This window comes from Lutjanus erythropterus, chromosome 4, assembly GCF_056507025.1.
Source record: "Lutjanus erythropterus isolate fLutEry1 chromosome 4, fLutEry1.hap2, whole genome shotgun sequence".
Classification (NCBI taxonomy): domain Eukaryota; kingdom Metazoa; phylum Chordata; class Actinopteri; order Lutjaniformes; family Lutjanidae; genus Lutjanus; species Lutjanus erythropterus.
The window spans coordinates 23,542,823-23,570,352 of record NC_139320.1 but is presented as its reverse complement, the minus strand read 5'-3'; the positions used below and the strand labels follow the sequence as shown (position 1 = coordinate 23,570,352).

Below are 27,530 nucleotides of genomic sequence, written 5' to 3'. Positions count from 1 at the left end.
AGAAGTCTCGGAGGATTCGTCTGTTACAAGGCCCTTAATGAAATACATAACCACAGGAGATTCCAGCCACCCACAGATCACAAAGAAGAATAGTTTTATTGTGACTCAAGATTAGCAACACAACGGCTTCAGGGGAAAGAACAGAAATTCACCACAGCTAACAACACTTTGGAAAGTTGTAAACAGTCAGTATATAAAAAGTATCAAGCTGCTTCGAAAAGAGCAGCTGATGTGCAAATGTTCAGTTCATAAAACCCCTTCTCCTGTCAAGACATGTATGGTGAAGGAAGTTTTTATTAGTCATTTATAATATTGATATCTAGTGTTGCAAAGAAAATACAAAATTATATACAGAACATCAAACTTTAATTTATTTTATCTTCTTTTACTAGTATCTATTTTATTCCTTGAGGTGAAATTGATTTTATTTAACATTCTGCAGATTTATTAACAAACCCATCAGCTTTCACATGTAGGCTTATAAAATTATATTAGTTAAGCTTCTTCTACTGTGAAAATGTTACAAATTCAAGCACGAAAAGGTTAAAATAAAACAGATTTTGGGCTTGGTCTTGTCCCCAGTAGCCATGGATTTATGGTAAGAAAGACTTCACCAAATGATATCTAGAACCTTTCTTTAATATCTGCATGACAGTTTTGGAACACAAGCGTAACATATTCTGATTTATGTCTGAACCACTCCATTTCACAACAACGTTGATGATATGTGAAACTGTTTTGGGAGAGTCATGTTCATATTTCCATTCCATGCGCTGTGGGATTTTGTCATCCCTGAAATATGTGACAAGGAGATTTAAGGTCCTTCGTTATTAAAGACCACTTAAAAGCATGGCTTATATTTGACAAATACTTGGGCCTGTTTGAACAGGAACAAGGGAAGACTGTCCTAACCCCCACCTGCTTTAGATCCCCAAGGACAAAAATGTCAAGTTGCTTGTATCGTTTGAGGAAACAAGGAAAATTCTTGCCCCGGGGCCAAAATATGACTTGTGGACTTTCTAAACAAGGTAGAACATACTGACAGTGTGAAACACCTGGTCACGCATTTCTATACTCGTGAGCTCTGTGTAGAAAAAATACAAAACTCTAACACACCAGACAAAACTTTGCTGCACATAAAGCGACCGAAAATGCAAACACATATTTAGACGCAATCTGATTTTAACTCAATATGTTGCTCTGACTTTTGCAAACACACATCTGTCATCCACACTGGTGAAAGGCAAGAATGCACCGAGCTGACTAGTTACAAGCTCCAACACAAAACCCTGTAATCTGAACACTCCAGTCTCTAGAGATAATAATACAGGTAGTTGTGTGGAGGGGGTTTACCACTGAAAGACAGCTCACATATCCCTGCTGATATAGAGTCATATGCTTCTGTGCAAATGGAAGTACCAAACAGCAATCTCCTGTTCTTATGACTCATTTTCTGCTCCCGAGTGTGCTCAACTGTATTTAAGATTCTATTAGGCCAGAGGGAAATTTAGCATCAACAAAAGCTTGCATCCTCTTTTAAATGTTTCACATCGGTGAGAAACATCCGCACCAAGAGCAGCATTTATTTAGGGTGTTGAACAAAGCAAGTACTTCCTCCTGCCTTCATTTAATAGCTGAACTGAAAACTATATACCACTATCATGTAGCCAAGAGTATTTTTCCCAACTTGGATCTGTAGCCCTAGAAACCCTGAATAGCAGACAGCTGGAAAATGGGCCTTTCAGTGATATTGAAAGCAGCAAACTTGTCTTGGAATAGCCTTGTGCCAAGAGTGTACCATGAAGCAACGGGCTAGCCAACATTTGTCTCATCCAGCCAGGATTTACACGGGTTGTTCAAAATTTATCTTTAGAATGTACAACAACTGGAACTGAACAGGTTAAGTAATATTCATTTGAGTAATTCTGCTGCCATTGTGAACATTTGTCATTTTCAGCAGCAACTCTGCCTGTAACAACTGCATTGATATAGCACCATTACAGAAAAAAACACAAAAGAGCTGCAACAATTAGTCAATAAATCGATTAACTGATTCAAAGAAAATTAGTTGCCAACAATTTTGATAATAGATTAATCATTATCAAACAATTGCTGGTTCCATCTTCTAAAATGAGAGGATTTGCTGCCTTTATTTGTCATTTATGATAGTAATTAAAGGGTCTTTTGGTTTTGGACTGTTGGTTGGACAAAAGAAGCTATTTTAAAACATCACTTTTTGCCCTGGGAAATTGTGACGAGTACTTTTCACAATCCTCTTGACATTTTATTGACTAAACGATTAATCAGTTAATTGCAAAATAATCTGCAGATTAATTGGAAGCCTTAACATGCATAGTCATCATTCAACTGAAGCATCCAGTTATTCTCATTTTGCTGCAGAATGGATTTCAGGTTTCAGAGGATGGCAGCGAATGCTGCTGCTGTGTGTAACCTTTCTGACCCCGTCATGAGAGGCTCAGGTGGTCCTGTGTTAAGGGGTTTTGTTAATGTAGGAGAGCAGCCTTTAGAAGCTTGCCAGCACATATCAAGCAGAATAATGGCCGACAGTACAGCCGGTGTGAGACCTGGAGAAACAGCAGCAGCCACCGGTAAAAGTAGATGCTGTAGGTAAATCGCAATTTGTACTTTGAATTTTGAGCACAGAGCTAGAGTGTTATGCAAACTGATTTGAATGTGAAAGTTGCACACTGGGCTCTGCAGGACATCTGTTTTTTTTTGACAGCTAAAGTGGTCAAAGAGTTGATTTATTTGAGCTTTTCTATGATGACAGGGATTGAAAGTCAGGGGTTTTCACTTTTAATAACAAGTCATGTTGAGTAGCATAATGTACAAGCATAAGCATGGTGACATAATATAATGTTACTGTATTGTGGCTGCAGTTACATTATTCAGAAGCACGTTGTTGCATTAGAGTTCACTGAAGATTGGACTGTGTAAGGTGGCTGCCGTGTTCGTTCATCTTGAGGATTGCAAAAGATATGCCGTAATTTCGCAAAAGATGCATAATCAATGCCCAAGATGTGTTCTTTTAAAAGTGAGTTATATTCTTTGCAATAAATCTGCTGGCACTGATCTCGAGAGCCTGTTGCTCAGCAGCAGCTGGTGTTGTTTAGCCTGGTGGCACCTTTGTCCCTGCCAGTGTTTTCTCTAGAGCACCACTGTGTGCAGAGGTCACTGCTTCTGCTGGTGTTTAAGCTCTGTGGGGTTTGTGTACAGCAGATGTTACGGCTTTTGTTTGGGTCAACAAATCCTTTGTCCACTCTGTAGGTTTATGGATGGTTTATAAGCTTCTATGGCCACTAGTAAAAAATATTTATACTTATTCTTTAAAATGTGTAGGCATTTCCTCATATTTTTGCCCGTGTTGTTTAGCATAATGATAATCAGCTGAGTCTTTGTCTTTTTAACTGCAGATCCTCATTATTGTGCATTCGCTGTACCAGGAGATATGTAGCACTAGGACTAAGATATAGAGACCCCAATGATATAAGTATCACTTAGAAATTGATGCAATTAGATGCGGTGATGAAGACAAATGTTGTCATTTTTTCCCTTTTCCACGTTGGCTCAAGTACTTTCATGTCTATCATCAGTGCAAGCAATTTGCTTATCCAGAGGGTCACGGCTGAGGTGCTATCAGACCACATCCTGCTTATGGCTCTTTAGCTCCTCAATGACGACCTTTGAAGTCCTTAAACAGCTGTTAATTGGAGGTATATGTGAGCCACAGACCACTGCTAAGACAAAGAGGGGGGATTACACAGGTTGTGGTTGTAGTGATTGCTCTGACTACGCTTCATGGGGGGAAGGGACCTGTTGGTTTTGATCTGGTAAAGGGAGTAGGGGGGATTTCTGTTGAAATTGCAAACTATTACAACATTTAAAAATTAGTCTCTACATGTTTTATCAGACTACACCATCAGTGGAAAATGCTCTACCAAATAATACTTGCTTAGATTAAAGGACAACTGACATCATTGTTTGAAACTTGCAGGTTTAGTCACAAATCCACCCCCATTAGTGTGTCAGATAGATAAATGTAAGACCCCCTTATCGCCTTTGATGACATGGATTTTCCAGAACAAAGTAATTCTGTTGAATAACTGAATGTAAGCAAACATCTTAAGCAAATTAACCTCCCATGTCTTCTGCCATCTTCCTTAAATTTCTTTTCTCTAAATCATAGCCCCAGTGTTCATTGCATAAGACAGCGTCAGCGCATCAATGACCCATTTTTCTTTCATTCTGGCAGCAGTTGTTTTAGATCTGAAAATCTACTGTTAGCACAGAGATTGTGTTTCGAGATCTATTTTAAACTGAGTTGGATGCAAGCACAAGTGCAACAGTAAATCCTTTAGAAAGTGATTCACACTAAACTCACAATAATGTGAAACTTGATCACATGCTGAAGAAATGTTCACTGTGAGACAGTGACAACAGGATTACACAAGGAGTCAACATCAATACTTAACAGTTTGTGACAGGGGTATTCATCTGGGGAGTGCATAGAGAAGGCTTCGTGTAATGAAAGACGCTGAAGTCGCTGTGACAAAATATCACAACCACAATCACCAGAGACTTTCATGAGTTGACCTTCTCGTAGCCTGTTACTGTCACTGTCAGTGAAAAGGTCTCCCCTGGCTACACAGAGCATCAACACTAGTTTTCCTTTACATGCTTCACATTCCAGACTTTTACAATTCGCTCCTCCACAGTCCGACTCCAAACACACCCAACAATTTTCCCTTCGCACGAGGACCAAATGTGCTTGACAGTTTTATGACTACAGATTTGTGATCAATGGTATCAATGCTGGGACACACTGGTTACCAAAGCACAGGGTTTCTGTTGCAATGGCATATTGGTGCAAACACCAGGGAATATTATCTGCTGAGCACTGGTGCAGGATGATGGATATGAGAAACAGCTGTTAGTTGTTTTCACCAGTATCTTATGTCAGCTAAAAGTGATATACAATATAAACTTTGTCATTTATCTTCTACAACTGCCTGTCTTTACTGGCTTTCTCACTCTCTCTCTTCAGCTCAATAGCAAGGCAGTTTCAACATTTTTTGGGTTTAGACCAATAGAAACACTATATGCAAATACAAGGACACATCACTGTCACTCAGCACTGATAGTGCAATCATGTAAAAAGAAACGGGGACGTCAAAAGTTTGGGATAATATTTTGCAATAGAGGTAAGGCCCCTTTTACACTGGACAAAAACCTACTAACACCCACTAATATCTGGCTTTTGTTCTCAGTGGGAAAGGGCACAATTTGCATTCAGTCTCAGGCTGAATGACTCTGCAGTCGTCACAGGTATTGATTGGCTCCAACTCAGATTGGGTGGACACACTTATTTTTGACTGTTTACACCTGCTTTAAGGTGTGTATTTAACTGATAAAGTGCTCATCTTAGTCAAGCGTCTGAACTAGGGTTGGGTATCTGTGCTCAGTACCTTTATGGTATCAGTTGAAATAGCCCAACACTGAGGAGTATCAGAACTTCCCCAAACAACACCTGCATTCAATTCTTTTGGTACACACATCTGTAAAAAAAAATGACTGTTTACATGGTTTGGCTGGCAGACAATCACTGCAAGCATTCATCATAAAGCAGAATCTTTGAACAAAGGTATCAAATGATTTACTCCATAGGCACTGGTATTGTAATTCTTTTAACAATACCTCACCCTAGTTTGTCTAAACATTTTATTTCCCATAAATTCTTCGCAACAAATATCCTGTTATTTTGTTATCTAAAAGCTTTTATTATGAAGCAGCAAAATCAGGAAATGTTGAGTTTTCATTGGAAGTAACTTAACACGACTTCTATCCAGCTGTAAGTGAACATGAAATAAAGCAGATACCTGAAAAGTACAAACAGCAATGCAGGAGAGAAACTAAACTAGTTAGAAGCTAAGTACTGTGAGCAGAACACAGAATTTTAAAACACAGCTATTTTTTTTTTTGCTCTCCTGCACAGATATGAGTTGAAACAAAGGCAAACTTGTCTACAGGTACTAGAAAAGGGTCCATCACATATTTTTAGTCATGTTTAGAAACCTGCATATACGCAAGCATTTTTACGTAAAACAGTATTAAGATGAAAAAAAGTCTTCCATTGAGCCCAGCTGGCCTCGTGGTCTTTGCATTACGTAAAATTCAAATTTAATCAATTGTCAGCAACACCACGAAACAGCAATTAATGGATGTTGATGCCTTCAGACCAAAAGCCAGTCAGACCACTGCTGGGTGCACCATTCACCTACCAGTTTCAGTGTGGCAGCTGACTTGTCTTTGCCCGAATGTCCCTCTGCTGGCAGCAGAATAAACGCAATGCCAAGGACAGAGGAGCAGCAATCCTGCATTGGAAATGTGTTTTCTAAATCTGGTTCACTCAGCATCATTTGTTTTCAGGTCAGTGAGTGAGACTGCCAAGCATGGCTTCATGTGTTCCTTCATCACAAATGCAGGCACACAATCCAAACTGCACTCAAAATCACATCTGGGTTGATGTCCAGGCCCATTTTTGTCCTTTTGATTTCAATATTAATGAGCATGGAACCTTTTAGGCTGCGTTGCAAAAATATGCTGCAAAAGGGGAGAGTATAAATAATCATGGTGGGCAAGATGATGAGACTGCATCTGTGTTCCTGAACTCATCCTTAATATGAGAGAGCAAGTTTACAACTAATGCTCTCAAGAACAAGTGCCCTCTTTGGACTGTTTTGTTCTTGCAGTTGCATGTCCAATGTTTAGATGCACTGAGGAGATTTCTATCTCAATCGTATCTGTGGAGAGATCCTGTGGAGACGTCATCCATGAGCATCACCTCAACCCTGGAGCTCCCAGCTCCCCACTGCAGTGCAATGTGCACTGAAGCAGAGCCGAGGTGGATACTGACACACATGGCCACACAACGTTGAAGTAGAAAATGTGTCTGCTTCCTCCAAGCAGTCGTGATCACAGTTTCCAGTACAGCTTTTATTGCCCCGTGGTTAAATGTCACTTAGACACATTTCAGCTGGAGTTCAGTACCTTCTCTCGTTTATCATATTTTGAAACCTGGTAGTAAACATTAAGTTTCATGCAAAGGCATTTAAGCAGGAGGATACTTGTATAGAGAAGAGGCACTCCTTTATAATGTGCTGCAGGGCAATTTAATTAAGTTCACTGTAAGCATAATGTTAATTTCATCTGCAAAGCATATCATTGAGGACTGGGTCATACAGAGTGTCATTATCACCATATTTTGGCCAAATAACTTTATGCATAGGATATGTTTGCAACTAATTCTTTCATTAGTTCTGCTTAGTTAATGTAATGATCAATCAGGTAGAGAAAGACTTAATTTTCACTCGCTAAATTCTGCCATTTAATGTTACTTTGCCTTTTACTAGAAAACACATTTGACTTATGATTTCATGATGATTAAAATCCCACACGGGATCTGGTTTCATATCAAAATAACTATGTACAGCTTGCTGTCAGAGACTCATGACTGTAGATGAAAAGGATTATTTTACTACAGTTTCAGTTACTTTTCCTAATAGGTGATACTCTCGTGCTTCCACAGAACTCGGTGGGATGCAAAAGTTAAGTCAAACTTGCAAATTAAGAGGGCACCCTGGCAGCCAACATGAACCACAGTTATCACGCGGTATATCATATGATTGTATGTTTTTGTCCCAATTTCTCCAAATTTCTTGGCACAATTTACTGTTAAATCAAGGAAACTATCTAATTTTTATAAGCTGAGGACCACTTCACGTCACTGGTTTGGTAGAAACAGTTGTTCATGCTCCTGTTTTGAAATGTGTTGAAGAATTTCATGCCAAATTAGATATCTGTATATTACAAATATATGACTTATTCTGACATGCAGCACAGCATATGGCAGTAAATTAAATGGTAGACCAAAAGCATGCAGTGAATGATGGGAGAAAAAAACTCACAGCTCACGCTGCTCCATGTTTGCACTTGGGGAATGTGCATTCAGATGAACACAAACTTGCATGCACCTAAAGCCAAACTTTGAGAAGGGGTGGGACTCTCTTGGTACCCCACAAATCAATTCCATTCAGATTCAGAGAGCTACGATACGATTATGAAACAATTATCGATACATCTTGATGCATCAAAGCTTAAAACTTTTAAGCCAGAGGTTGCCAGTTAACAATAACATGATGCACATGTTTATGTCCATTAAATTTCACCATCCAATTGATTCAGCTGTAAGGAACAAACAGGCTGCATTGCATAATTATTACAGGAAATCATAATGTAGAGAACTGGGCATTAAATTTTTGATTATTGACTTTTCCATATAAATTCATAATCTCTCAAGAGAGAATTGCGATGCATCTAAAAATCGATTAGTTCCCCCACCCGTATTGATGACTAACCCTAAAACATTTGTATGTGCAGGTAATTTGTAAACCAAATAAAGAGCATTAATTGTAAAGAGCACTACTAAAGAAACACAAGTGATCCTGTTTTAAAGCCTCAAGTTTCTCTTATTCATCACAGTCTTGTTAAGACTCTGTACCATGTTAAAATAATGGCAGCAGTGGGTTACACAACATATTGTATGCTACAGGTGAGTAAAAGCCAGAAAAACATGTACTAAAGTGCAGTGGTTTGAGCTGGGTGGCATCAAACAGAGTGACATTGTGCAGCTGCATGTGCCGTCATGCTGAATCCTGCTATAAAGTCAAACTTTTACAATAAGCTAAGTATCTGAAAGACCACCTGATCCTAGATGAACTCTGCTGGCTTGTAAACCTACAATATAACCTTTGTTCTACTGCGCAGCTTATGACACAAGAGCATGCAAACCAATCTGTGATTACAATTATTTTCCTCACAGGAGAGTAAATTTGTTATATTCAGGTTAGTTAGATTGAGGACAAGTCTGCCACTGCATGTGATTTTTATACAAAGTTTTTAATAGGAACTGAGATTGTGTTTTTTTAAAAGAAGCTTGCTTTCCTTCAGTCATAACGGGAGCATTGTCAAGAATTACAAGCCTGAAAGCCGGAGCCTGACCTCCTGTCCTGCCAAGCCTTGAGTGGTCAATGCATTTCCATAACTATGACACCAGATGACCATTTCTCACCCCTCTCCCCACCGCAGGAGTCACACAACAGGCTTTGAAACACAAAGCCCCGATTTTAAATGAACTCGCACATCATAAAGTCCTCCAGCCCCCCCCCCAGGATGCGCTCTGGGAATTCTCCTTGACTTTGACCATCTCTCACATTTGCAATTCATCATCTCTCTTTCTCAGCATCACAAAACCACCACCACCGCCGTCACACTGCTTTGTCATTACAACAACGCAGACACAAGCAGTATTGTTTGCGTCTGGCAGTGAATGGAGAGCAACACAATGGCCTGTTGCCTGCAGTTGTAGGTAAAGTTCTGCCCTATGTGGGAGTGCTACAGGTACAAACATGAGGTGGAAACCCCACCCTAAACACAGGCTAAGAAGACCCCAGGATAGTTATGATACACAAAAAAAACCCAGAAAATTATAGGATGAGCATGTGGAAATGCAAACACTAGGGGTGCAACTAACAATTATTTTCACTGTTGCTTTCTCAATTAATCAATTAGTTGTTTGAGCTATGAAATATCAGTAAATAATGAAAAATGTTGATCACCATTTCCCAGAGCCCAAGGTGACGTCCCCTGTTTTTCCTACAACCCAAAGATATTCAGTTTACTGTCATAAAGGAGTAACAAGTCACATTTACGAATCTGGAATCAAAGAATATGGACTTTTTCTTTCTGTCCAAACGCTCAAACAGATTAATCAATCATCAAAATAGTTGGCAGCTGGAGGATAAATCCTAAAATAAAAACCCTCAAGGCACCACATGATTCACAAGCTTTGGTTGCATCGGACAAAATTAACTACACTCTGAAACACACAGAAACCTATGCTCCCAGGCCACACATTGACTCAGTGTGTTATAACTGGTGTTATTTAGCACCTCTTCTGCAAAGTGGGAGGTTTGAGACTGGCCAGCCATTTGTCTCTTCCATCTACTAAACACAGCCAAACACACAGTGTTGCAGAGATGCAAAAACACACAGCAGCAAATAGAATGGCTTACCTTATACTGTGCACTACCAGGAAGTGTCACTTCTGCTTTTTCTCTCCACAGCAGCCAAGAGAAATCCCACACATCACTGAGGGGGAAATTTCAAGCTCTACATGAGGGGATTATTGATACTCCTCCTGCAAGTCCACAGCAGACTGACTCCTACATGCAAGGATGAGTTGAAGAACTGAGGGAAGAAGGGAGGTAGGGGGAGTGACTGTTTGTAACCCCCCCCCCCCACCCCCCTCCTCCTGCTGACTCTTTCGCACTCTTCACTCCCTCCCTTTTTGCTCCCTCCTTCGTTCTATAATTCCATCCCCCTAAACTACAAACCTACTGCCAGCAGGAATGTGTGTTCCCTCCCTCGTCTCCTCTGTAATTGCCCCTCCACTCCCCAATGAGAAGCATTATGTTTACACTAAATTTTGCAGCCGTTTTATTTTACAAAAACTGATAACTGTCAGATTCAGGCTTCCATTTCTCAGTCTGGATCAGTAAGAAGCAGCTTCAATGAAAATGTCACCTCATATTTGGCTCAGAAAGAGAATAATCTCTTTTCTTTGAGGTTAAAAAGTAGGATTCTGGAAAATGAAACAAATGTTCTCTTTGCCTCCGAGACAACAAGGGCTGAGAGGTCGCAGTCTTAATGTGTTGTGGTGCATAATTTGGAACATTCAGCGGCAGCCCAAAATGGACCTGTGAATGAGAGAGAGGCTGGACTTGCTGTTGTCATAGCACCAGTGATGTCGTGTGGCTATCGCGTCAGCAGTGACAGTGGTGCCAGGTTCATTCTGAGATGATGGAAGCGGCAGGGGGAACAGAGGAAGGGGAGGAGGAGAGGAGCGAGGGCACAGCGAGCGATGGCTGTTCAGCTGCAGCCTGCCTGCATCATGTGCTCCAGAAGCAGCTTTGCATGCACGCTGAAAGTAAAAACATGCCCCAAGCCAGTCGAGGGTGTAGACACCCTGACAGCCATGCAGAGGAGAGATACAGACAGCAGTGAGCTCAGTCTGTGTGAAAGGAGTTCAGAGATTGAAGGGGTGAATTTCCATGTCTAGACATTGCGATGACGATGACCAAAATAAAAAGCACTCAGCACCGTGGTCAGACTGGCTTCCTCTCTGTGTATCTTCATGTCCTGCCAAGGTTGTGACCCTGATATTAAACTAAACCACTGGGGTTTCATAGTAAAGACAGGAATGTCTGGTCTGCAGAGGGAAGCAGACATAATAACCTGTGTTCTTCTTATCAATTCTCTGAGCCTGATTTCACTTGATATCTGTCAGGATAGCAGATTTTTCTTTGAGGTTTTGGGCCAAAATTGCTACAAATTCCACACTAAAAAAAAAAAAAAAAAAAAAAAACACACCGTGTGCCAATTTCTTCTTTTCAATTAGTGAAGCAATTTGTTGGGACGTGATCCAGTGAAAACAAAAGACTTGGAAGCACATGATACAGTCTGAAAACATGATGTCAAGAGATTTTTATTTAGACTGACAATCTAATTAAAAATGAGGAAAAAAAACACTTTACTATAACTTCCTGGATTGTGTTTTTTTTAGTGACTTACAATCAAATATTAACCTCACACAAACTCTGTTGTATTTACATAAGGTGTTTATTTTATAAGTTTAAAAGGGACAGTTCACCCCAAATCAAAAACACATTTTTTCCTCCCACCTGTAGTGCTTTTTATCCATCTAGATAGTAGTGGTGTGATTTGGAGATCTCACATCTATAGTTGTCTCAAATATAATGAGACTAAATGTCGCTCAGTTTGTGGTGCTCATAGCACCAAAAATGCATTTAAAAACTCAACAATAGTTACTCTTTTCAGAAATCATGGCTCGGTTACTCATGATAACCCACAGACCTTGTTGTGAGCAGTTTCATGTTGGAACTACTTTCTTTTAAGTCGTAAGAAAGTAGTTCTGGTAGATTCTATCATAGAGAGAAAGTAGTTCCTACATGAAAGTGCTCATTATTAGATCTGTGGAGTGGCATTTGGTCCCATTATATTAGAGTGAAGGCAGACATCTCTACAGCAGATATCTGCAAAACTCAGCAACTCACACCAAAACTGTCTAGATGGATAAATAGCACAACAGGTAAGAAGAAAAATACATGTTCTTGATTTTGGGGTGAGCAGTCCCTTTGAATAAATATTACGTTGATGTTATCTGAGGCGATATCTTATCTGCTTGCCTCCTTGGCCAGAAAATACTGGATCAGGCAGCAGCACTATAAATGCGTCAGTGAAATGTGGGCTAATGCTGAATCCACGTCTTCTTTCACCACAGGCATTTAAGAAATGTAGATTGCTTGCATGGAGCTCGGCTAAACAAAATACTCTGCTTTTTCATCACCGTGACAAGGCTATTAAACCCAGTGCTATCCGCACTCAATTTAGGAGCTGATTGAATTGGACATCCAATACATTGACAGGCCATTCAATACCGCTGGAGCAATTTGGCAGGTGAGACTACGGTTACAGATCCACAGCAACACTTCAGACTGCTGATGCTGCCCAGGTGTCACAACCAACTGCAATCACTGCCAATCACCTTCAGCCAGAGTGAACGAAAAAAAAAAAAAAAAAAAAACAGCTGAAGGCAGAAGAATGACAGAGATCCATTTGGCAGGATATGCAATAAGTCCACGTAATGTGACTCTTCACCAAAACTACAACAATCTGCTCTAACTCAAATGTTTTTGTTGAAGAGAGTTTTCTTTTGGAAGATCCTAAAACAAAATCATGTTTTTAATGTTTTATAAAAATATCTGAAAACTAATCACCAAAATATCTAATTTAAACACATTATTACATAATTTAAGACTTCTTTTAAGTCAAACTTTGCTCAAGCTGCCTAGAGTTAGTCAGGAAGCCTCAAAGCATTAATTTTAAAAGGAGCGATATGCAAGAATTTTAGTTTAAAACATTCTAAATCAAAAATCATCAACAGATGTTGATATGATGCCATGTCAGATATTTATGTATTGCGTTACTGGGATATCTACTGAAGTTAGCATGCTAACCACCTAGCATCAGCCCACCCAGTCTTGCAATATTACTCGGTACCTCAAAAGGCATGGCATCCAGTCTGCCCTCCAACGACACCAAAGTGGTTTCCTTTCTGGGTTGGGCTCTTGGCACACCAGGGCTGACCACACCATAACCACAACTCTGCTCAGGCCTTGGGAGGTGGGTGCTGAGTAATGCCAAACCTCCCTCTTGCTCCTCTGCCCCTGTAAATTACCTCTGTGCTGTATTTCCTGTTGTCAATCTGGCCTCCATCTGTCTAAGAAGATGTGAACAGTCCTGTTCCGGACATGTTTACTGGAAGGCTGCCGAATCCAATAGCTAATGGCAGCTACAGTTAGCAGCAGTTAGTCTGATAATATGCTGCCCCCTATTTGTTTGGAGTATGACATTGTCAAGTGGCCAAATCTTACACATTGCACCTTTAAAGTAATCCCACAGTCTAGGTTCACTCATTCACTCACCCCCTGTTCCCCTCCCTCCTTTATTTTTGCATGTGTCCTGCCAGTAAAACAGCTGATGCTGCCACCATGCTTCACAGCAGACAGGTGATGAGCTGTGCTTCATCTTCAACAGAAACAGTCTCATTTAAAAAGGAGATTGGTGTCACTCCAAAGAGGCTAAATGCATGCTGCAGAGCATTTCAGTTTTGCTTTTTTTTTCTCTTTTTTTGCTCTATATATTTAAATGATATTTAAGTATGCTACACTTAGGTTACTGCATGGATCAGTCATATGTATTTGTAATTATCCATTCTGAAGTGAAGCCATTAACATCACAAAGTATGGAAAAAGTCAACAGGGTTTAACACTTTCTCAAGGCGCTGGAGCTTAATATGTTACACCTAATATGCCAAATCACAGCACGGCTCCCAAGAATAGCTTTAAATAAAGGTCAGTTAATAATTGACTATGCACTGGTTTATTACAGCAATTCTGACTGGACTGCAGGACGACACATCATTCAACATGATGTAGCTGTGATGTTAAAAAGGCTAATTTCAACAAGTATATTTATTGACTTTCACAAGCCAAACAATTAGAAATGAAAGGGCATAGCAGAAATAACATGGCGTCTTTTCCAACTTACCCTCAAGACAAAACACATTCTCCACACTTAACAAAATAAAGATAATAAAATAAATAAGCAATAAACAGCAAAAAAACAATCAAACAACAAAAAAAATTTAATAGTTCATTTGAGGATAATTTTATCTTTTAAAATCTATTTTCTCGTTTGCTTCCCTTATTTTATTGATGCCCATAAATAACACGATACTACCAAATCTCGCATTATTACAGGCCCAGGTAATATCACCAATGGGACGTCTGCAGACCCTGATGTACAGTATTTCAGAGTGACAGGCTTTTTACTGAACATTTACTGGCTCTAAACTAACTGACGCCATGTCAGAGAAGCAGCACAAATCGGCCCCAACCTGAGGACAACAGAGTAGAGTGAACAGAGAGTTTATTTCTGATGTCAACTTCTGTGGATTTTACTCTGCTTGACTGCTTTCTTAACGAGCGCCTGCCAGTATCGGTTCAAGCCCAATGATGGATAAATACCTGCAGTTGTGACTTTGAACTGGAAAGCTGTAAGTTTACCATATTTGTGTTGGTTTAGTGTTTACTCTGTAGCTTGTCCTGTTGAATTTGACGCGATTATGTTGCAGATATGGCTATTCTCAGGGGTTTGGGTGCTAAATTGTGCAATACTGGGCGACATTTAAGAGACGCTGTGAACATTAATCCAGATGCTGTAACTGTTTTTCATGATGCTTTTTGTGGAAGTTCATACTGCAGCGTGACTTGCTGAGCTTTGTTTATGTATGGAGGCTGGTGTGGCCCTTGGCTCTAGCTTGTGCGTAATGCATGTGTGTTGCTGCTGTGTGTAAAAAGGTCTCTCTGTGGTTGTGTGTGTAAAGCTTGGCATTGGCACTGATATATTCAACTTTGAACTACAAAGCCAAAATGCTTCCTTGTCTCACACCAATTTAACTCTCAATTAACATACAAGGGAAGAGTGTGGCCCACACGCATCAAGACGTAGATTCAACGGCATGTGTCTGTTGATTCTAACTTTATTCTGAGAGCTGTACACACAGCTACTGGTCTATAAATACACATGGTGCATACATCACGCTGAAGCTAATTTCAGTATTAAACAAGGGGTCGGCTGTATGCAGCGTTTGGTTCGGCATGAAGCTGTTCTGTGAATGTACAGCAACTCTGAAACGGACATCCATTCACACAAGGGTACAAGTGTTTATTTTCTTGGAGGTCTCCTCAATCAAAACAACACGTCCCCCCCAAATGTCCCTCCAAGGAAACAGATGATCCATTGTACTGAAAGAGAACAGTATGTACAACTGATATCTAAAGAGAAAAATGCAACTGTTATGCAAGACATGAAAGCAGTAACCCCAGCTCGGGTAGAGATCATTAGCAGAGGATCCAGTGGTCTCCAGCAGTGAGTTGCCTCTCAAGAGTCGACATCAAAGACACCGGTATAGAGAGGGAAATAATTTAGAACACAGAGAAAAGGCTGGAATTGATTGGTCGGGACTGAACCTATACAGCATAGGTAGCTTTCAAATACGAGTTATTAAAAGATGCTTGGAGTGTATCAAGCACTTAACAAGCTGCTGGTAGGGTCAACTGTATACTGAGCAAGTTACACAAAGCACATTGACCAAGAAAATGTGAACTGCATGAAAATGTCTATGGCTCAGCAAGCACTAAAGGCCAAAAGACGTCTAGACATCCAGGAATAAAGCTGCTGAAAGTATAATCGTCGTCATTTTATTTTACTAATTTATTAAATCGGCACGATTGACATGTGCTGCTCCACACTTTCATGAAGCGGCACAGTATGAACCCAATGAGCTGAGGGACAGTGCAGTGAACCTGGAGGTCAAGTAAGACTCAGCTTTTAGCTCATGATATATATATATAAAAAACAGACATCCTTGATTTGAGAAGCTAAAATCTGCAAATGTTTGGCTTTTTCCTGCATACGGTACCAGTGAAAAGTTTGAACACACTCATTTTTTTTTTTATAAAAGGAACGGTTTAAACTATACCCACAGTGTGCAAAGCTGTCATCAAAGCAAAAGGTGGTGACTTTGAACAATCTAGAATATTAAAGAGCAAAAAACAACTACAGTGCTATTAAATCTTTGATTGCAAGTGCAGAGAAGAAGAGTCTTTTGCTTTTTGGGAATCTAAAATATGAAACATTTTGCCTGGTATTGATATTTCTGCTTAATACATAATTCATGATAATTCCATATTTCATAGTTTTGTGTCATTTGACTGCTAGTGTACCTCAGTTTAGACAATTAAAGAAAAAAACTCTTTATTTTCTGTTAGTTGGTTTGATTAACTTAAGATGGAATCTATGGGATTTCCAGGATGTTGTATAATTTGCCTTCAACCAATCATTGTTAACACTGATTTCATACATTTCAATATGTAGTTAAGAACTTGTCTTACACTAAAATAGTAAACAGTTACTGAATATAACACAACAGCTGTATTTCATGCAACCTTGAAGTCTTGCAAACTTTAACTTTTCTTCTGAATTTATCCCATTTTTAACCTTGATGTCTAGACATGTTTTCATCTGCATACCACCACATAAGTCCTCACTGAGAGAGGTTCAAACACCCAGGATAACTAATTATCGTCATATGCCACTTCAAAAACAAATCCCACACCAGAGTCAACCTCAAGCCGACAAAAAGGGCCCTGAGAAGTCCCTGTTTATGATTGATGGCGTGGTAAAGTTAGCCCAACTCCAGCCTCCCCAAAGTGACTCACAGCCTCAGCAGTTTATTGCACTTAGTATCTATTATTCATCCCAAACCACAAGGTTCTATCAGCCACGTGAAGCTGATGATCATCACCATGTGCATTTCTGACAGCCGGTCATACGTTCACGCTCACAGCTCAGAAACAGGAGGAGGAACAGTGCTTTGATGAGGCCTTTTAATGCTCATCTGTCATGTCTTTCCAAACCCCATGACCATTGTGGAGAGAAAGTACCGGAGTGCTACTGAATACCATCCACTATTCTGAATTCACACACACACACACACACACACAGAGGCCTATCACTCTGGAATAGGAGCCCACTGTAACTGGAACAGAAATCACTTTTCTGAGGCTACCACAACCTCAAAGGAGGCTTTGAAGCTCCAGTCAATACTCGACGGCACAGACGAGTCGACTTAATTTGTGGGCAGCACTTGTTTGCTTGTTCCTAAGGTGCAAGCTGCAGCGTGGGGCTTTATTCATTTTGATTTTGATGAGAATTTTCATTTAGGTTTGTAATAATTCATGAGAACCCCCACACCTTCATTATGTTTGGGAGACGAGCTGAGAATCATACAAAACACTTCTGTAGTGGTCATCTGCTACAAGCTTTAATTTAAAGTGTAAGTCCTAGTTTTTTAAGGTTAGCGGGATGCAACACAACCTTCCTCACATCAGAGTGCATCAGAGTCACTCTTCAGTGTAGCACTGCTGGAGGGGCTGTCCTCTGGAAAGCATCTGGGATCATATCTTGGCAAGCCACCTAGGTGCTTTTCCAAATTCTGCTGACTGTCAGCAGCACATCATGAATTCATCACATATGACATCACTTTGTCAAACGCTGGAATACGTAACAACTTCCAGTCCTCTGCAATTAGTAATACAGGAGGAGAATATCTAAGTTTTTTTTTAAAATGCATGTCTATTTGGTCACATGTTTCTGACCGGGGTATACGGTATTGTGGCAGTATTCATGTAAAACAGCTCAACTTGACAATACTCCACTGCAGATAGTTCTCCCTCGACGTAGACGGAGCCGATTGTCCAATTATCAATGCTATTCCTGCAGCTGGGAAACAACACACACGCAGGAGCTGTGCTTTGGTCTTGAGAAGCTGCACCTTTCATTCTTTAATCTCAAACCGACACTTCCACCTTTACTGCCAGCCCAACAACTTGGCTGCTCATTTTTTCCTTTGCTCAGCACACATTCACTGTCACTCGGTCTCGCTCACGCAACCTAAGTTACACACTCATTGCACTACACTACTTTGACCAGTTATTAAACTTGTTATAGGGACTAAAACCAAAATACTCCTAAATGGGAGCAGAGACATTTTTCTTTTTTACTAGTCAGTCCTGTAACTTAATCATCCCGACGCCATGTTTCCCGAGCGTGTCTATCATTTAACAGAAAACAGTTTAATACAAAGAGGCATTTCTGATGGCATGGAAAATTATACTGTTGGGAAAATCCTAGTAGGATTAGGTGATATGGCCTATGAATAATACTGATATTTTTTACTGCAAACAAATGCTCTTGTGGAGAGGCGCTATGGACATAATCAAATATCACAATATTTTTAACCAATTGCTTCGATATCAATATTGTGACACTATTGTTGCTTTTACAAAATATTAACAGATTTTTGATAAACCAGATCAGTAATGTGGATATAATGACTAAGTGGGTAAACCATAACATCTTTATGCCACCCAAGCCTAGTTCAGATATTGTGTCAATCACCTGCTTAGCAGCAAATGGTCCAGAACAAAATGATACTACACTCTCAGGTGTGCAGTGTGGCTGATTGTGGAGAACAATAAGATTCCTCCTTTCAACTGTCCAAAGATGGTGGAAGACAGACTGATACAGCAGCACATCAATAGTACTCTCTAATGGAGACAGATGTCCTGTCAGGAGGAACAAGGGAAGGCTGAGCTCTTGTCTGAAACTCAATACAACATGGATGTAAACAGGTGGAAAGAAAGGTATGGCTGTCCTTCATTCATCAACTTGAACTGGAAAGGGAACAAAGCTGTCTGATAATAATAAAAACAATCCAATAAACTCCTCATGTGATTATCTAATAGGTTGTGAAATAAAAGGATTTGACAAAATCACTTGCATATGGCTGCAACATGAAGTCTAGCTTGCTCTGACATAAGAAATCTGTTGTTCTGTGTAGAAAGAGAGCAGATAATTCTCACAAGACAAATTTGGCAATCAGCCTGTGCAGACTGCATTCAACAAGAGAGTCTGGACAGAGAGGACCACTCACAGCTGCAACATCAACTGTGTTACACAATGTAGCTGCTCCATTACATGATTTGTGTGGGAGAAGGACACTTCTGCATAAAAAGCAATTCAAGTTGTCATTTTTCAACTCTAATACAGGGGGAAAGTGAACTGTCAGTCCTGTAAAATACAGCCTATAAATGTTTTAGGTACAAGTTTAATTTATTATTATTTGCTGAGCAGATGCTAGTTTCAGGTGCTTTTATGCTACTCACAAAGACAAAAATGATACACTAAACAGGTAAATAAGCAAGTGTTAAAAAATAAAAACATTTTGCATGATGGAGTGCCAGGCATGAATTTAGGAATTTCACAGCCTGAGAGGGGAAGCTGTTCTGTAGTCTGGTGATATGGCAGCAGATACTTATGTACCTCTTGGCAGAGAGCTGTAGGGTGAGCAGGCTGAGGGTGTTGTCTTTCAGCATCCTCTGGGCTCCTCACTTCACCAATATCACTCATCCTCACTAGGTTAGTACTTATGATGTTCTGGGCAGTTGTGATTGCTTGCTGCAGAATCCTGCTATCCTGGGTTGCGCACAACATGTTTTCTATTGTTCTTCTATAAAAAGTTTTAAAAAAGGAACTTTGAATAAAAATAACGTAGCCCCATTTACAACTAATTTCCAGATCTTTTTGGATTCACCTCACTATTTTGTGCATACAAATTTAGAATGAAACAATAATCAGTTTTGATAAACTGCAATATAGAAGTATAACTGGTTCTAATTTTAATTATCGTCATAAACATCTTTGATTTTCTTGCTTTGAAAAACTGTTCAGCATAACCGTCTCCTGGATGCAGGCACAGCAGCAAGGTGGGTCACTTTTTTTGGCAAAGGATCTCAGTCTGTATCAGTACTTTTTGAAAGTTTTCAGCACATTTTAACAATACCTCAATAATAATAATAATAATGATAACAACATGATAATTTTGGTAACCATGCTATTACATTTTCATACTATTTCATACTGTGAAAATTCACTCCATAATTTCATACAGCCCAAGATGGCATCTTCAAACTGGCAAGTACTCACATTTTAACAAACATTTTGACACATGATTGATCTGTTATCAGTATTGTTGTTGATCATTTTTTGGGGGAAATTAACCAATCCATTAATTAGGTCAAATATTTTGGAGGTTAATATTTCTGTAATTTAATTTAAAAAATGAAGCCTTGATTTTCCCTTCACTGAACAGAGCTTCTATTCAAAAATACTCAAACACCACTGAAGCCCAGAGTCTATTTAAAGATTTAAACAACTTTGTGAGCAGTGTGCATTAAGTAAACTGTAGTAAGTATACAACAAATGTGGTCAGTTCATTATTAAAACCTGACAGGCGGAATAATGGCCATTAAGATAGTATTTTCCTACCACATCTAGAGATTTGTGTGCATGCTGCTCAGGCTTTAGATCAGCTCTGTACTCTCACTGCCACTTAGCAGAATGACACAGTTTCCTAGTAGGAAAGATTTCCAGCTTCGTGGTTGTGTACTTAATATTTCCACAACACCCCTCCTGAATCTTATTTACAGTTTTTTTTTAAACACATGGGTTAGGATTGAATAATTTTGGAAGAAATATCCAAGTGCGATTATTTTTGACTGGTTTGCAATTGCGATATGATTTGCAATATTAGAGATATTAAAATGATTATGGTGTGATTTTTTGCAGGGATTTGTGCCAAACTTTTTTTTCTTGAGCTAGTAAAATAGGATGTGTAGGCCAGGACATCTCTCAACTAAGCACAGCAATGCTTAGTTGAAAATGGTATTTTGACATGGTATTGGTATACTACCTGATATTTTGCCTTTAAAAAAATACAGTATTGTACCTCCTGATTTGAAAACTGCAGTTGGCCATAGTGTGATTTTCACAAATTGCAGATTAAATGCATCCCTAACTGGGCTGCAAGTGATTTGACACAGATATAACAGTCCAGTTTCTTTCATAAATCAGACCTCGTGTTTCTTGTCATGAAATTAAGAATAAAACCACAGATTAAAAAAAAATTCAAAACCACTGCTTAGTAATACAGTAGATCGCAGTGAGTTTGTGTTGGAATGAATGGTCTGTGTCAGTGTTATCACACTAGGCTCACTATGTTATTCATTTGGCATTAAGGAAAACACTAGACTGTCTTCAGTATTTACTTTGCACCACTTTGCAAAGGAATGAGGAGTTATGTGCAAGTGGGACGGAGATGAATAATTCACAAAGACCACTTGTGAGGGTTAAATTATGCGCATTTCAAGAAATCAACTGTGTTTGGTAGTACATCGCTGTACACGCATGAGGAACAAAGTCTTGGATTGTACAAAAAGCCAACAAATCACCATATGAATGTGTAGACATTCTTTCATGTGTGGCCAGTCGCTACTCTGTCTCAAGTTGGTCTAACATTTGAGATCTTTGAGACGGAGTTAAAGAGTGTGGACACCAGCCAGAGGGGGAGCAAAACTAGTTACAACTCGACAACACAAAGACAGACTGACAAACAGACTGACAGACTGAGGGTGAGGTCTCTGCGCAGGCATGTCACACAGGTGGGCTCAGGTTACCACCCTGAGGACACATCAGCAAACACTAGAGCCATTCTGCTGGATGATCCACAGCATGGCTGGTTTCTTCTCATGGTTCACCACAGGCAAAGTATTCAGGCTGCTGATTGGGTCACGCATAGGTTCTAGGTTCTGTAATTGCTGTGGAGCACACCTACCACAGGTTGATCATTGCCTCTGACAGGTAAAGCAGTGCTCTGTATTCACTGAAACAGCCGGTCCCCAATTTAACAAACCAAACTCCAAAGCAGGGGGAGGGGAGTGGTTAATGCTTATTACGTGAACTTTTATTATGAGCCAAGAGAAGTTGAAAACAGGTCTGTTTTATCTCTACTTCCTACGTTACTTAATGTTGTTTACAAGTTTCATTATAAGAAGGTAGGTCAACTCAATTTAAGTGAATTATTAACATTTAAATACCCTCTAGTCCTTTCATTCTGAAAGCAGGCGTCTTGTGGTAGAGACATTTTTTAACTGCAAAAACCTTAGATACTGATAAGAACTTGTTAAAATACAGTTTCAGTAATAAATCCGTGAGTTTTAAGACTTATCAGATATCAAAACACAGCACAGCTGTTAAGTGACAAGATTTTACAACTCATGAATGTCATCACAGCTAAAGAGTAGAATTATACCATTCATGCAGAGAGACGAGGCATCTGTAACAATCATTATACATCTCTGATGACTGTTGGATATTATGGAATTTTGTCTGTATCATCGGGCCTACTTCAGGAGCTTTGAGTAAGATGGCAGTGTAGGCGACAGAAGCATTTAGAAATTTGCCAAATTATATGACTGGAACAGAGTCAGCATATGAACAGGCAGTGAGATGAATTAGGCTGCAGGAGTGGTCCAAGAGATTTCTATGAGTGTTGCAACACTTTTCCTTATGTGAAAACTCCTCAAGTCTTAACTGCTAGAAACCATAATTACTGACATGAATTCAAGATGCTCCCTGTGAATAAGTTAATTACAAACTTCTCACAGCCACCTCAAAGGAGCCAGCAGGTCCAAATGTTACTTTATCTTCTATCCCTGAAAATTTCCTCGAGCTGTTAATTGTTCTATGTTGTCACTGTTAAGATATTATCTTTACCCTGATCTCCAAATCCCCTCAACAGATAGACCAGTCACTTCATACAGGACTCATCCTAAATACAAACTGTCTACTGAGAAAAAAAAAAACACTGCACCTTAGTGAGACTGATTTGTTGAAAATTTCTCTTGGCAACACAAAAGAAAACAGTGACAGCAAATACATGTCTGCTGTCCAATATTAAAAATCTTATTGTCAGCTTTACATATTAGTGTAGAAATGAAAGAACAATGAGTGAATAAAAACATTACAATATCATGTTATACCTTAAGATAAGTTTCAACCTCCTACAGACCAACTATTCCAGGTATTTAACCCAAAAGTATGCACAGCATAAAATAGTAAGTAAAATCAACAAAATATCAAAGTTCCTTACAGTAGCTTTAAATCAACATCACTATATTAGTATCTATTAGTATGTAAGGGAACATTTAAAACAAAAATTAGAACCAAATTATTTAAATACCACTCAAAATAGCACTTTTATATTACTTTCAAATTATTTGTTTGCCAAATTGACACGAATCCACATAAATGTTAGCAATGACAAACTTAAACATGTTAGCTTTTCAGTAAAACTTGTTTTCATTGCAAAGATACTGCAAGAAGAGAAGCCCACAGGGTCACTGTGACCCACTTATGGATCTAAGGGTTAATTTCCTCTTTAATTTCCTTTTGCACATTCACTGAACTGTATCTACAACATGTCTTATGTAAGGTAAATGTGTGTAATGTGTAATGTTTCTGCTTGATTTTGGACAGCACTGAACCCTTTGTGCAGACATCAGACAAGAAGACATGCATAAATCAGTTTTATAACAGGGATGCATGATGAATATCAAGGCTGATAAATCATCGTCTGATACTGGCCTATCACAGCTGTCTTATCTATACTGGTGTTTATGTATATTAGCTGATAAATATTGGCTATAAAAACATCCAGTTTGACAGGTTATGTCAATGCATTTAATTTGAATTCTTAGAAAAAATGCTCTATGGAAGCGTAAGTTTTTTTAATTGGAAAAACTAAATGAACATTTGGCAAACATTAAGAGTCAGAACTGTTTTTTGTGTTTGTTGTAATATGGATGTAAGTTAGATTTGGTTCCATCAGGGCTGAGGAATATGAAATCATTTGTCTTTTTTCACTACATCTTAGCCTTTCTCACTCTCAGGTGTGCATAAACTACAGGTTATATGAACTTTTTAAATGACAAAAATGTAAAATTATCTGTTATCTTACCAGTAGGACTGCAGGAATGGTTAAAAAAAGTCATATTGCAATTATTTTGGCAATTTGCAATTGTGATATGAGACATGATAAGTGGAAATGATCATTTTGGCATCACAATTTTCATTTTTTACTGATAAAAGATATACAAATCATGATGATCCGACATTTGTTAGAGTCTGTACCAAACAAGCATGTTTTCTACCATCTGGAGAACAGGAATTTCAGGCCAGGGCACCAATGCAGCACTACAGTACCTCATTATAATGCTGTTTTCTCACACATTTTCCCTTTTTTCAAAAAACTGCAATTTGGTTTTGGTTCTACAATTGAATATTGCACTTGGCCATATTGTGATTTTGATAATATCGCCGTTAATTTTGCAGCCCAAACTATCAGCCATGACATGCAGGTAGTTATCAGTTATTGGTATTGTAAAATAATCCACATCATGCATCCCTATTTTTAACATCTGCTGCAATGGGCTTTTGTGGCATCAGTGATTTAATTTATTCCAATAATTTCCCATACTCAGATCACATCAGACTTTTGGTGTGTTATAAATGACACATTTATGAGACTAGAACAGCTGAAAATGACTCTTAGAATTTGTGTGGAGTCATGTCGTGTAATGCCTGTCCTCTATGCATTCTCATCAGCTCATAGTCACCTGTGCACTGAGCAGTATAGGATGATTTCACAGCCACGCAGTAGGCTAATAGGACAGGAGGACACCACTCCGAGCAGTGACGCTGCAACAAACTTGACACCATAAGGTCATTGAAGTAAAGCAGCTGCACAAACGAGCTATCGCCTTTCAGTTGAGTCACCTGCACATGATCTGTTTACTAAAGTAACGTGTAAATACAGCAACAACAGCGCTGTATCATCTGGACTACAACAGAGTCCGATTAAATGACTGCTTCATGCAACAATTCACCGCACTGACTGAGGCCACACCGAGGCTTCTCCTTTCCCAAACAGTATGCATGACCACAGAAACACCTCCCAGGTATTACAGCGGACAGGTCACCGCACTTGTTTTTCTGCATGTCCTGTCAGACCAGCATCCTTCCGCTGAGGGAAAGCGACATTTGTCAGTAGCCTGCAGCTGATGAGCGGGATGCGCCTTCACGCACAGGGATGGGGAATCGAAATGTGAGGACATGCACATTAACCCTGCTCCATGTCCACCGTCATTCGGGTTGCGCGGCTGTTTTTTACCCACACATCGTCACTGATGTCTGACTGGATGACTCGACCCTCCTTGTGCAGAAACGCAGCCTGTCTGAGGGCCCCGTCCACTGGACCGCACCGACCGCCTCAGTGCGGCAGCGGCGTCCGTCACCTCTGATAAACTTGTATGATTGAGTGACGCGGTCATGCATGCACACGGCGCTAGGACCACGCGGAAGCATGTTCGGACACCGTATATATCATGGTAAGGACAGCGTGCTCCCCGGCCTCCTTACATACCTGTCACCGCCACCGTCGGTGTCTTTCTGCGTCCGTCCTGACATTGAAATCTTCATGTTTCACTCGCCGGTATCGTCCATCCGCGTCTCTCACTCCTGCTGCCTCTCCAAGGTCTGCCTGCCTGCTGCCTGCTGCCTGTCCACAGACCATGCGTGTTGTTTCCACACCGCTGAGAGGGGCGGGGCCCACCTTCCTTGGAGACGGCGTGCAAGTGGATCACGAGAATGTCACTTATTTATCCTCAGAGCCAATCAGCTGCAGCTCACCTCCAATTGGCATTCAGTGGCTGTGTGAAAATGCACAGTAGTTGGTTTAAAAAAAACACACACACACACTCATAATTTATTTTGGTCTTGTCTCCACTCTTGTACTTTTTGGCAAGACGTCTGTACATTTATTTCTCAATATATTAATTCTGAATTTTCACTTTTCTATTAAAATGTATTGTTTGGCTTCCTTACAAACTCTGCCTTCACAACAAATCAATACTATAGATTACCTGCAAAATCACACATCCATACATCTGAATTTTCTAATCATAAACCTTCTTTTATTTATTTATTTATTTTTTAAATTTAAGTCAAACCATATGTTAAAAGACCAGTGTGTTGGATTTACTGGCAGTGAACTGGGAGATTGCAAACACTTTGCCTCAACCTTCACTTCCAAGGCTTCTGTAGATACAAGTCGATTCAACATGGCTGCCTCTGTGGAAGAAGACACGTTCCCCAACAAAACAAAACACAACATTTCTTCTTTTCAGGTGATTGTGCACAAATGAAAACAAATGTATGGGTATCAAATTCAATTTCTGCCCTATTCTGACAATAGATCCTCATAAATCCTCCAAACTGAACCTTTAACTCGATCAAGAAAGCCATTGAAACATTGAATTAATGTACCTTTTACAACATTTTTACAGAATAAGCTGATTAATGATTTTGCCTGTGTTCGTTTGTCAGTAAAACTCAGTAGTAGAAAGAGAAAGAAATAACATTTTATTTGTTTTTTTACCTAATGTTTTATTGAAATGCTCATTGGAGCGTTCTGTCTGTGCATCCCATCTCATGTATGTTCGGATGCTTTTTCATTAATGTAAATTGTAATTAAATGTGATAAGAAAGGTGACAGACTTAATTCTGTTCGGACCCCTAACAAACAATCTAAAAATATACAAGAGCCCATATCATTATCTAGATTCCATAACTAAAACCCATGAAATCATGAGCAACTTTTTTTTTTTTTTTGACAGAACATACAACAGATTATTTTTATGTATTGGATTTGTTTGTTTTATAGACAGCATTTTATGTAGATTTCATCCTTTTTTTTAATATCGATTTCTTTTTCTATATGGGCTTTTTATTTATTGTTTTTATAATTACTGAAAATAGAAGCTAATTTTACTGTTTACTTGATGTCATTTTTGGACAATAAAATTTATTGTTAAGATGCAAAATATCCTAATAACCACATTTGTGGGATCATTGCAATATTGGCTAATATATTGATATCACAATTCTTTTCACTTTTTGACACATTTTCTTTTTCTGTTTATCTGACCAAAGAATTTATTTACTTTCTTATCACCATCGGCCCAAAATAATCAATACTGGCTGGGCCCTTGTAGGTAGGCCTGAAGATAACTATTTCTGTATAGCTATATGTTCCACAGAAAGTGACTGTTTGCCAAGTAATTGATGTTTTAAACTGATAGTAACCTCAAATGTCAAGTAGTGTATCAACTCAGCTCAGTTTTCTGAGAAACAGTTTTAAGATGTCAGTTTGATCAGCACAAATAAAACCACCTGATGAAATGGTTGTACTTCTTTTTAATATTCACAGCACATGATCCTACGACGTG

The 27,530-nt window shown here is 39.3% G+C and overlaps 1 protein-coding gene across 1 annotated transcript in view; it reads right to left on the bottom strand.

Annotated features, from left to right (window-relative positions):
- LOC146328374 (rho guanine nucleotide exchange factor TIAM1-like) overlaps nucleotides 1-25,797 on the bottom strand; it is a 59,672-nt gene extending 33,875 nt beyond the window's left edge. Inside the window, exon 1 of the mRNA XM_084717382.1 lies at nucleotides 25,667-25,797. The gene's annotated coding sequence lies outside the window, so the exon portion shown is untranslated. The remainder of the gene's footprint in view (nucleotides 1-25,666) is intronic.
- Nucleotides 25,798-27,530: the final 1,733 nt, after the last annotated feature.